The 9,641-nt window shown below is 34.6% G+C and overlaps 1 protein-coding gene across 2 annotated transcripts in view; it reads right to left on the bottom strand.

Moving 5' to 3' along the window:
- Positions 1–4,861, bottom strand: part of LOC118740583 (CD109 antigen-like) — a 12,577-nt gene extending 7,716 nt beyond the window's left edge. For both annotated transcript variants that reach the window (XR_004993160.1, XM_036472180.1), the window contains exon 1: positions 4,701–4,861. The gene's annotated coding sequence lies outside the window, so the exon portion shown is untranslated. The remainder of the gene's footprint in view (positions 1–4,700) is intronic.
- Between the last annotated feature and the right edge of the window lie 4,780 nt (positions 4,862–9,641).

Raw genomic sequence — 9,641 nt, 5'->3', positions numbered from 1 at the left:
CTGGTAATAAATGAATAATAACTCTAGTTTCGTCCATGTATACAGATGAATGTACATATATACATTTCTATGTAAGTATGTTGTTCTGGCAGCAGTGCTCAACTCGCCCTCACGAGGAAATCTGATTGTTGTTGTATAGAAGTTTCCTAAAAATAGAACTATAACAGTCCTTGGCCAGAAAAATCGCTAAGTTGTTCCGGCTACCTAGCCCCGACTAACGTAGGAGCGCCAGGAAGTCTTGACTCAACGTGTGGGGAGGCGGATTACTCTGATGCTGAGTGCTGTTGAAGTGGTTCTCTCCCTTATATACTACGAGCTGCATAGATTGCAAATTGTTGTGTTCTTTCACCGCCTATCATCTGCATTTCGTGCTCGATTGATTTGATATGGCAGACTGTTGCCGAACGCGTTGTGGTATCTTTGTAATGCGTGTCGCTTGTTTTCCCGCTTACAATTGGTGTTACACGACTCCCACAAATACTATTTTTTTCAGTATCTGCAAGGGAATTCTGTTCCGGCCTTTTTCACGTTGGATCGATTTTTGAGTGAACCTGGTGTACGTAGCCGAGGTCTCTTTCTCACTCCGGATGTGTTATGTATTGCCACGTGAAGAAGCGAGCCCACCATTCGGGATCTATTGTGCCCTCAGAGCTCATCATAACACATCATCCAGCCCTGGTGCTCTGATGAATCCAAACAGTTTCGAGGGAGGTAGCTAGTGTATATGCGTAGCCTCTGGCCACATTCTTCCAGGTGTGTTGGCCTTCTTCTCGGAACCGGATCGCATTCTAAGAGATGCCGTGGGGTAACTTTTGAAAATCGTAATTTTTGGTCATTTTTTAAGGGCTCCCTAGGGTCCCAAAGGTAGCCTAGGTGGTCAGCGGCTGCATTTTTGTGAATGACGGTTTAAGCTTTCTCTAAAATAGTGCCACGCCCTCTGCCCTTCGCCCACCGTCCCTTTAACCGTCGCCCATATAGGAATGTCAAACTTTTTGCAGTTAGAAACAATTAAAAAAAAATCGAAAATTTTCTAAATATCATCAAAACCCGAAACACTGCACAAACTTTTTTTCAGAAGACAACCCACTTTTGTATGTATGTAGGTATGCATATCGCATACTCTAAAATTAATGCGGATCGCTGCCAATTCTTCATAGCGAATGCGTGCTACGAGTTGCATTGTTTAAAAGCTGGATGCTTTTGAATATTTTTAAAGTGTTTACCACTGCAAATACATAGAACAAATTACACAAATACATATATTTTCGGAGCTTCATTTTATGCGGCGAGTGTTAAGCGACAAGTCAATGGACTAATGCTCTACGAAATAAATGAGTTGAAATTGTAAGCACAACAACTTCAAACCATAAGTAATTGATTAATTTTTTATATACATATGTACTCTCAGCATCACACACGTGCGTGCTTACATCGATAATGCTACCCAACAAGCATTTCAGTAAACGTTTTTAAAAATAACTTAAATTAAGTTTGCTATAATAAGCGTTAAATAAGCATTTTTAATATTAAGCTTATTAAAAGTTTTTTCAAATAAAGCTTTAATAAGTTTTGAGAGCGAATGTTTATAAATAACTTAAACTTATAAATGAAATGTAAATGCCAACGGCATCAAGTAGTAAATATAAAATTTTTTCAATCGTAAGTGACGTGTTTACGTTTTTTAAAATATATTATTAAAAGAAAAAATTAAATAAAACCAATGCGGTAAAACAAGAAAATCCAATCCAGGACCCGCTGCGCTAATCGGTGCAGCATTCGAGTCTTCAAATGATGAGTTCCCCTTATCCTTTCTTAGTTTAACATTCAATTAAAAATGTATTAATTTTTTTTCAGAAAAGTTCATCAATGAGAATGGCGGCGATGAAGCGAAATATATAGCTGCATCGATGTCGCTTTTCCAATTTGCCAATAACCGCAAGTAATTGAAAGCACGCAACAAGATGTAATAATTAACTTTTTTATGCTTAATTTGTATGTGTTATTGAGAATTTGTATGCTAAAATGTCTATTCCCTATTTATATTTTCGCGACTGTAGATGAGTCCGCCGAAAATTCGCTTTTCGTTTAGTTTCTAGATGTTAAGCAATCTATGTATCAGTTTTTAATGAAATATCTTTAAATAAAGGGTTATAAAAATGTTTATAAAAAGCTTTCTTTTGAAAATTTTTAGTAAGTTTATATTGATACGCTTATAAAAAACTTTTTTTGAACCTTTATTATAAGTTTACACTTTTACGCTTATACAAAGCTTTCTTTTGAACATTTATTACAAGTTTATATTTCTACGCTTATAACCAATGTTCCTTTTCGATTATATTACGCTTACTTTCAAGCGTTTTATAAACAAAAAATCAACGTTTTGTAAGCTTGAATGTTTATAATTGAAAACTTAAAAAAAACTTTCTTTAAGTTTATTTTGCTTGTTGGGTAAATATTACATACATATGCGCTATAAACAAACATGCGTAGACTAAACAAAATTGCGAAGGCCCGCAAACATTCAATGTGTAGTGCCGGGTTTTCTTTGTGTTCAGGCTTTTATAACATAGAAATCCATGAATTTTAGAATGACTTGTAGGGCTGTCAACTTATCTATTTTAAAGTACCTATAAGTAAATTTGTTAAAATTACCCAGTAGATAATTTCAGGAGTTAAAAGCCCTTCCGTAAGGCCTTCCTGAGAGTCAACAGGCTTTCCACTCTATATTCCTATCTCCTTTCTTTTTTGTATTTAGTGGCACAAATTGAAGGGCTTCTTCTTTCGCTACCCATGGAAGGCCTTCCAAAAGAGTTTTTATAGGACATACTTCAGAAGGCCTTTTTTTATTTTATAAAAAATCATACATCTTTGAAGTATTTGATAAGGTTTATATTAAATATGTGTTATTGCAATTTAAAATGTTTATTGAAACTCATTTGTACATGCCATATTTTATTGATGACCGATCAAAAAACTACCTTTGGGTTATCAGAGATAAAAATTACAAAATTTTTAATTTCCTAAGAACTGACCTACTGAAACATTTATTTAATGCAAAATAAGTGCACATGTAGGCATTTAGGAAATGTGTGATGATAATGGATCCCAAGCCATGTTTCAAAATATATAACGACAACATGCTATCTAATAGCAACTATGTAGATGTTGTTCCCGCAACCATACACGCTTCCATTCAGATATGAATAAAATATAAACAAGTAATTTTTAAGCAAAAAATAAAACCGACTCGAATTCTCATATAAAAATTTAAGATTGGTCCAATGATCGGACTTAAAGCAAATTAGTATGGGACCACCTGCGGTAACATACATTAACAAGTAATTTTTAGCAAAAAAAACCGACTTCAATTCTCATATAAAAAAAAAAATATATATATATGTATATCTCATGATCCACTGACCGCATCTTAACCAGAGTAGTATGGGACCACCTCTGAGACATTACCTTTCCGATGCAAAAAGAATTATCGAAATCGGTTGACGTGGTTATGCGGTAACATACATAAAAAAAAATATTCCGACGAACTGATAACCTCCTTTTTTGGAAGTCGGTTAATAAAATGTAAATACATATTTACAAAGATGTGTACGTACATAAATACATATCGTCGTTTAAAGTACAAAACCGCGTATGTGGGTTTGCATAAATTATTTTCTAGAGCAAAAATACTCATATTTAAAAATGGTTCTCTTTTTTTATGAAGCAATCGCATTTTTGGCTAGTATATTTCAGGACGAATGGATAAAAATTGAGCCAAGAGCTTGTGTGAGCAAATCCAATTTTTGGCAGCAAATGTCAGTTACGTTGTTTTGCAGAATGACTATAAGCGGTTTTGTACTTTAAACGATATGCTTTCCATATGCACCATTGCACTTATCTACCTGTGCCAGTTGGTAACTGTTGTATAGGCAGAATATTCAGCATGAAAAATGGTAAGGAAAATAACGTCTGCTATGCCGCTGGGTGCGCACTGGAGCGATCGCTCTGAATATTCATAAGTATGTATGTAATACTGCACATACTGACCAGTAATGCAGCACAGTACATGTAGTACTTTTCATTCACGAAATAGCATATTTACATACATGGCATATGCATAAATAAACACAGCGCATATTTTTCACCCCTTTTACGTGAATCATACTATGAATTAATTAAATGAAGGGGGCATGGTCAGGGGCCAAAGAATAATTAGCAAACTGGTTGGCTGTTAGGTGAAGTGGAAGAAATGCAATTTGCAAGCCATTTTTCGGTTCCGTTTAATGTAAGACCCAGGGATAATTCCAAAAATATATGTAAAAAGCAACTGTTTGTAATAACTGAAGCCATGAATAAAGTGTATGCACGTACATATGTATGTTTGTAGGTATGTATTCTATGAAGTCCTAGTTGTTTGTAAAGATTGCTGACACCTGCTCCGAATTATTCAGCTTTCTAATTGGAATTTCGGGAACAGGTAGACTCGTTTTAAATATTTAACTGCTCGTAACTACATATTTAGCGTTTTAGCCATAACAATGTTTTACAATTTCTTACTTTTTGGTCAACGCCCATGCACCAACAACAACAGCTTTTACTTACAGCAACAACGAAGCAAAGGTATTTGCCAAGCCTCGCTTCGTCCGGGCGTTGTCAAGAGAGCTACTAATTTTTCGCATTTTCTAACCGTTTTCACTTACCTTACGTAGCGCGTAGTATTTTATTCGTCCACTTGATCACTTTTCTAACATTATTTGCAACAAAATGTTAACTAATATAAATAAAATTAATCGTAAAACAAATCAAAAATAACACACAGAATTCACAACGCACTGCCGCGGTGATGACAAACTTCTGAATACTTTTGCCCTCCCCCAATTAAATCTATTACAAACTAATAAATCTATTACGTAAACAGTGTTGCCGAGTCTTCGGCGGCGTCAAACCAAAACAGGTGTAATTAGGAATGAAACGAAACGAGTAAATAGAAATACATACTAGATACTTTTCGTTCGATACCAAGTAATTTTGGCATCGATACTTTTGAACGAAGTACGGAGTAGGTATCGAAAAAAATGTCGTATCGAAACCCGATATAAAGGCGAATTTCTTTCGGAATTTTTTCCTCCACTGCTTTATGGCTTTTTAAACGCCAGCGACCTTCAAATATTTAAGACGTAAATTTTTTCCTGAAACCAGTATGAAATGAACTTTTTTAATGGATACTTTTGATTTCTTCCATCAGGGAATCCATGTCGTGGGGGCAAAATACCAAAAAATCTATTCAAAAAATTTTTTAAGCTGTACTTAAGTCAAAAGAATAAAATTCCAAAGAAATATGGGGTGAAAACATTTTAAATCTTTATTGAGTACTAGTTTCAGGCAAAAAACAAGGAAAAGTTTAAACTATCTATTTTTGAAAGTCATTATAAATGTAAAGGTAATTATTCTACCACCCGAGACTATTTTTCCTGATATCCTATCTCAAAAGCTTCTAAACATCGTTACAGTTATTTCGTTATCTCTTCTCGTTTGATTTTGTAATTTTTTTTCAAAAATGGAACACTGTGCGGCGTATACATAGCCCAACGTACAGAGTAACTCTATTATTCTTCGCGCTGAAAACATTATCGGACAGTGTTAAAGGTGGTGGAGACTGGCTCTATGAAAAAACTAAAATGTTCAACGTAGCCAAGCCCAGATATTTCGTATCGAAATTTAAGCTTTCTAAGAACTCACCATATAAAATCCGTTAATTTTTGTTAACTTATAAACTTCTATTATTCAGGGTTTAGAATTCGCCGAGGATGATTAATTTATTACTTAAAAATGTCTATTTAATCCAGCTCATACGGAATACTTCACAGCCAAAAGTACCTATACGAGTAGGTATCGATACTTTAGATCCAATATTTTTCGTGTATCGATACATTCTTACAAGAATGCAAGTAGCCTGACCAATGATTATCGGTTAAATTAGTGGGAAAACTGACTAACCCTTTTCGTCAGTTTAGGGGTTAGTTTTGTATGGGCTTGGGGAAAAAAGTGACCACTTTTCCGGGCGTGTGATAGTGCATCCCTTTCTTGCACACACATGGACGCAATTGCCTTACAGTATGTTCACTCGCTCACACATGTCATCTAGTTGGTGATGTACAAGTGAGTTTAGCGATGAAACTATTGGGAAAATATCGCGATAATTGGTGATTTTTCTGGCCTCTAGATAATTGATAAATTAGTGAATAGATGACAGCGAAATGTTCAAAAATACATGAAACGAAATTAAAAAATACAATTCGATTTAGTTTATGTTTGTTTTATTGGTAAAAATATATTGTCGAATATTAATTTAATTTCGCAAGCTTTTTCAGAGCTTCTGAGCTCAGACAATTGTTCTCATTTTTAATCGGGGTCTGAATTTTCGTCGCTAAAAACAAATGCCTCAGCGCCGTTTGGTCTTTCTACCTCCATTCTTAGGTTCTGCTGGAGTCCCACGTTGGCGTTGCACTGTATTTCAGCACTGTAGTCACTGACTCCACAGTCGGCCTAAGCACACTGGCCTCAATTTTTTTCTTCTCTATCCACATAGCGCTAAAAGAGGTTTTTTGCTCATTTTTTTATATACAAATAGAATACACTGATTTTTATTAATTCTTTCTTTAAATTCACGGACTTCTTCTCTATTTTGCACCACAGCTAACAATCAAGGCGCATCAAATTTTTGTCTCTACACTAGTACAGGAGAATGTCATCCAAGACGAAGTGGCGCAACTTTAGGATGTCAACAAAAGAAAATGATGAAAATTATCTCCTATTCCCTTTCGTTTTGACATCCTCCTGTACCAAAAAGCAATAACAAAATACACGGGACTTTTACTTATATGCAATCAACACCACCTTGTATGGATGCGCCTTGGCTAACAATGAAGTAAAATTTTCTTTGGTGTATGTATGTATGTACATATGTATGCGAGCGTACAATCGATAGTTTTTTTCGATATGGTAAGTCGTTTTTTGCAGGGATAAAGCAGACATGGCGATATAACAGGTTGAACAACATCGATATCGGGAAAATCGATATTGAAAATCCTACTCCCAATTGAATAGAATATTAGACCTGCCTATCAACTCAACTAATTGTGTTATTTCCATCTTATATATTTACTGAGGAATAAAATGAAATGCCGGTCGACTGTATTGTTAAAGAAGATAGGCCAAGACAATAAATCTAATACTATGTCTCCATTGAGAGATTTATCCATTAAGAGTTGATAAATCCAGTTGCTAAATCACAACCGTCTCTATTACCACAACGAGATATGTTTGACGTTCACATTTTTAAATATTTGACGTTTGCTTATGTATGATTTTATAAATACAGTTGCGGACATTGATATACAGACAGATAAAAGGAAGGTACCAAGCGGAATTTCATTATATGAATTGTGAATATTATTGGCTTCTTATTCGTGGTAAATATGTATGTATAATATATAGTTTGGAAAGTGTAAAGAATGGTACCATATTCCGAATCATTTTCCCGAATTTAAGAAAAATTATCAAAACGGTAGAAAACATTTGCGGAAAGAAAAATTTTTGTAGAACTCTCTTATTCATAGGAGGGAACCGAAAATCCAATCGTGGGCCTTTGGCATATCATGAATACGAACTGAGTTCTAGAGGATGTTCGGTGCAATGTTATCGAAGCAGAACCATTACCGAAATTTATAAATTTTTTGTCGCAGCGCGTAAATGTTTTATAGAAAGCGGAGAAGACTCTGCATGATATTACTATAAAACATTTCTTCTAAATTTTTAGTTTTTAAAATAATATTTTCTTAATTTATTAGTTATGTAAATATGTATTACTAATTTTCCTCCCAAACTAACAAAAATATAAAAATCCCTAAAAATACGAAAATTCATGTTTTTATGATAGGCTAGATTTCAATGTCCTCAACTGTATATTGAAAACACAAATGTCATTTGACTTATGGCATGTGAATTTGTGGTTGCCACATCCAACAAATTGTACTTATTGATCAATATTATTGAAGATTTGACGAAGATTTAACTTAAATCTACTGCTTTTCGAGATTTAATTTTATATGGTAAATCTCAAAAGATTTAACGTTAAATCTCGTCAGAGGGCTAAATCTTCATTAAATCTCACAATGAAGACATAGTATAACGGTGGCAACGAGTTAAGAGCCATATACACCATGCAAGCGGTTTGTCAAACTTAAGAGCTAAATAAATCACACAAGCTGCTGGCTAATCCTATTTAGTATTTTCCCATACATTCTTTTGTAGATGAAATATAAATTTCAACTTTAATTTCGATAATGTGGGTAAAGTATTGAAATATGCACGCACCTTTGGTCTTTAAAATATCCCCTTACTTTGCTGCTCCAAGTGGGTAAATGTGCACGTACTCCAAGACGATAGATGTACAGGTGCTCCAAATTATAGATGTGCACGTACTCGACGTTTACCAAAATATTCTTAGATTACAAATGACTTCACGGCTCCGCTATTCGATTCAAAGTGCCTTTATTTTATGTTATTTTTCTGACAAGCATTCTTAGGGCTCTGTCACACGGTCAGTAATTATCACGATATTTGGATCGCGATCCATATTGATGAATTGATGGATCGCACACGAATGCTACATGCTTAATATTTATCGCGTCAGTATTTGCATAATTTTTGTGCTGAACGCTTGTTATGATGCAAGGAAATATTTTTATTTTGGACGAATAATTTGCAGATAATGCATTCCACAATTATTTTAAAATTTCCCATGTTAGGAAAGGTTTTAAGCAACGAGAACGAAAGCATAGCGAATACGTTTTCGATGTTCGCATTATGAGAGTAAAAGATATACTGACGAAATGTATGGATCGCGTTTTGAAAGTGCTAGTCGATCAATATTTATTGACGGTATTGCGATCCAGATTTCAAAATTTTTAGAAATTTTGCGATATGGATCACGATCCATCAATATTGTATGCTACACCGCCAATAAATATCGCGATACTTGGATCACGTCAATAAATACTGACTGTGTGAAAGGGCCCTTACAGGTATACCTTACGATAGAAACACAAAATCACTTAAGGTCTAACCACATACCGCTTAATCTAGGAATATCGATTCAAAAAATCGATTATCGCACCATAAAAAATCGATATTCAGAATAATCGATGCAATGTCGAACATTCTTAGATTATCCTAGTTTATTTGACAGATTTTCCAAAATCCTCTCAGTTCGTATCGCTGGATTGTTAAACAAGCGCTCAAGATGACCAAACTACAGTACAATTGTCTTTATTGTACAACAAACACTTCACTATACTTGTTTATGCAATAACAACAATTAACAATACTTGTTAAGGTAATTAAAGCACTTTATAAAACTTGCTTATACAATTGAACTCTGTTTTACAACTTGACTTGACAACTTGCTGACTCACAACTGACTCATGTGCTTCGACTTTTTCCACTCTCTTGTTCATACGTGATCTTGTGTCTTTCGTTCATGGCGCATTCTCTCATTATCTCGCTGTTCACAGTAGGGCCGTCATCAAAAGCGATAAACTCTTGACAAACTTGATAAAGTGATAAATTTATCATTTTGA

Source organism: Rhagoletis pomonella, unplaced genomic scaffold (genome assembly GCF_013731165.1).
Source record: "Rhagoletis pomonella isolate Grant_MI unplaced genomic scaffold, Rhpom_1.0 Rhpom_scaffold_00006, whole genome shotgun sequence".
Classification (NCBI taxonomy): domain Eukaryota; kingdom Metazoa; phylum Arthropoda; class Insecta; order Diptera; family Tephritidae; genus Rhagoletis; species Rhagoletis pomonella.
The sequence above is the reverse complement of the archived record's forward strand: the minus strand, read 5'-3'. Positions and strand labels throughout refer to the sequence as shown.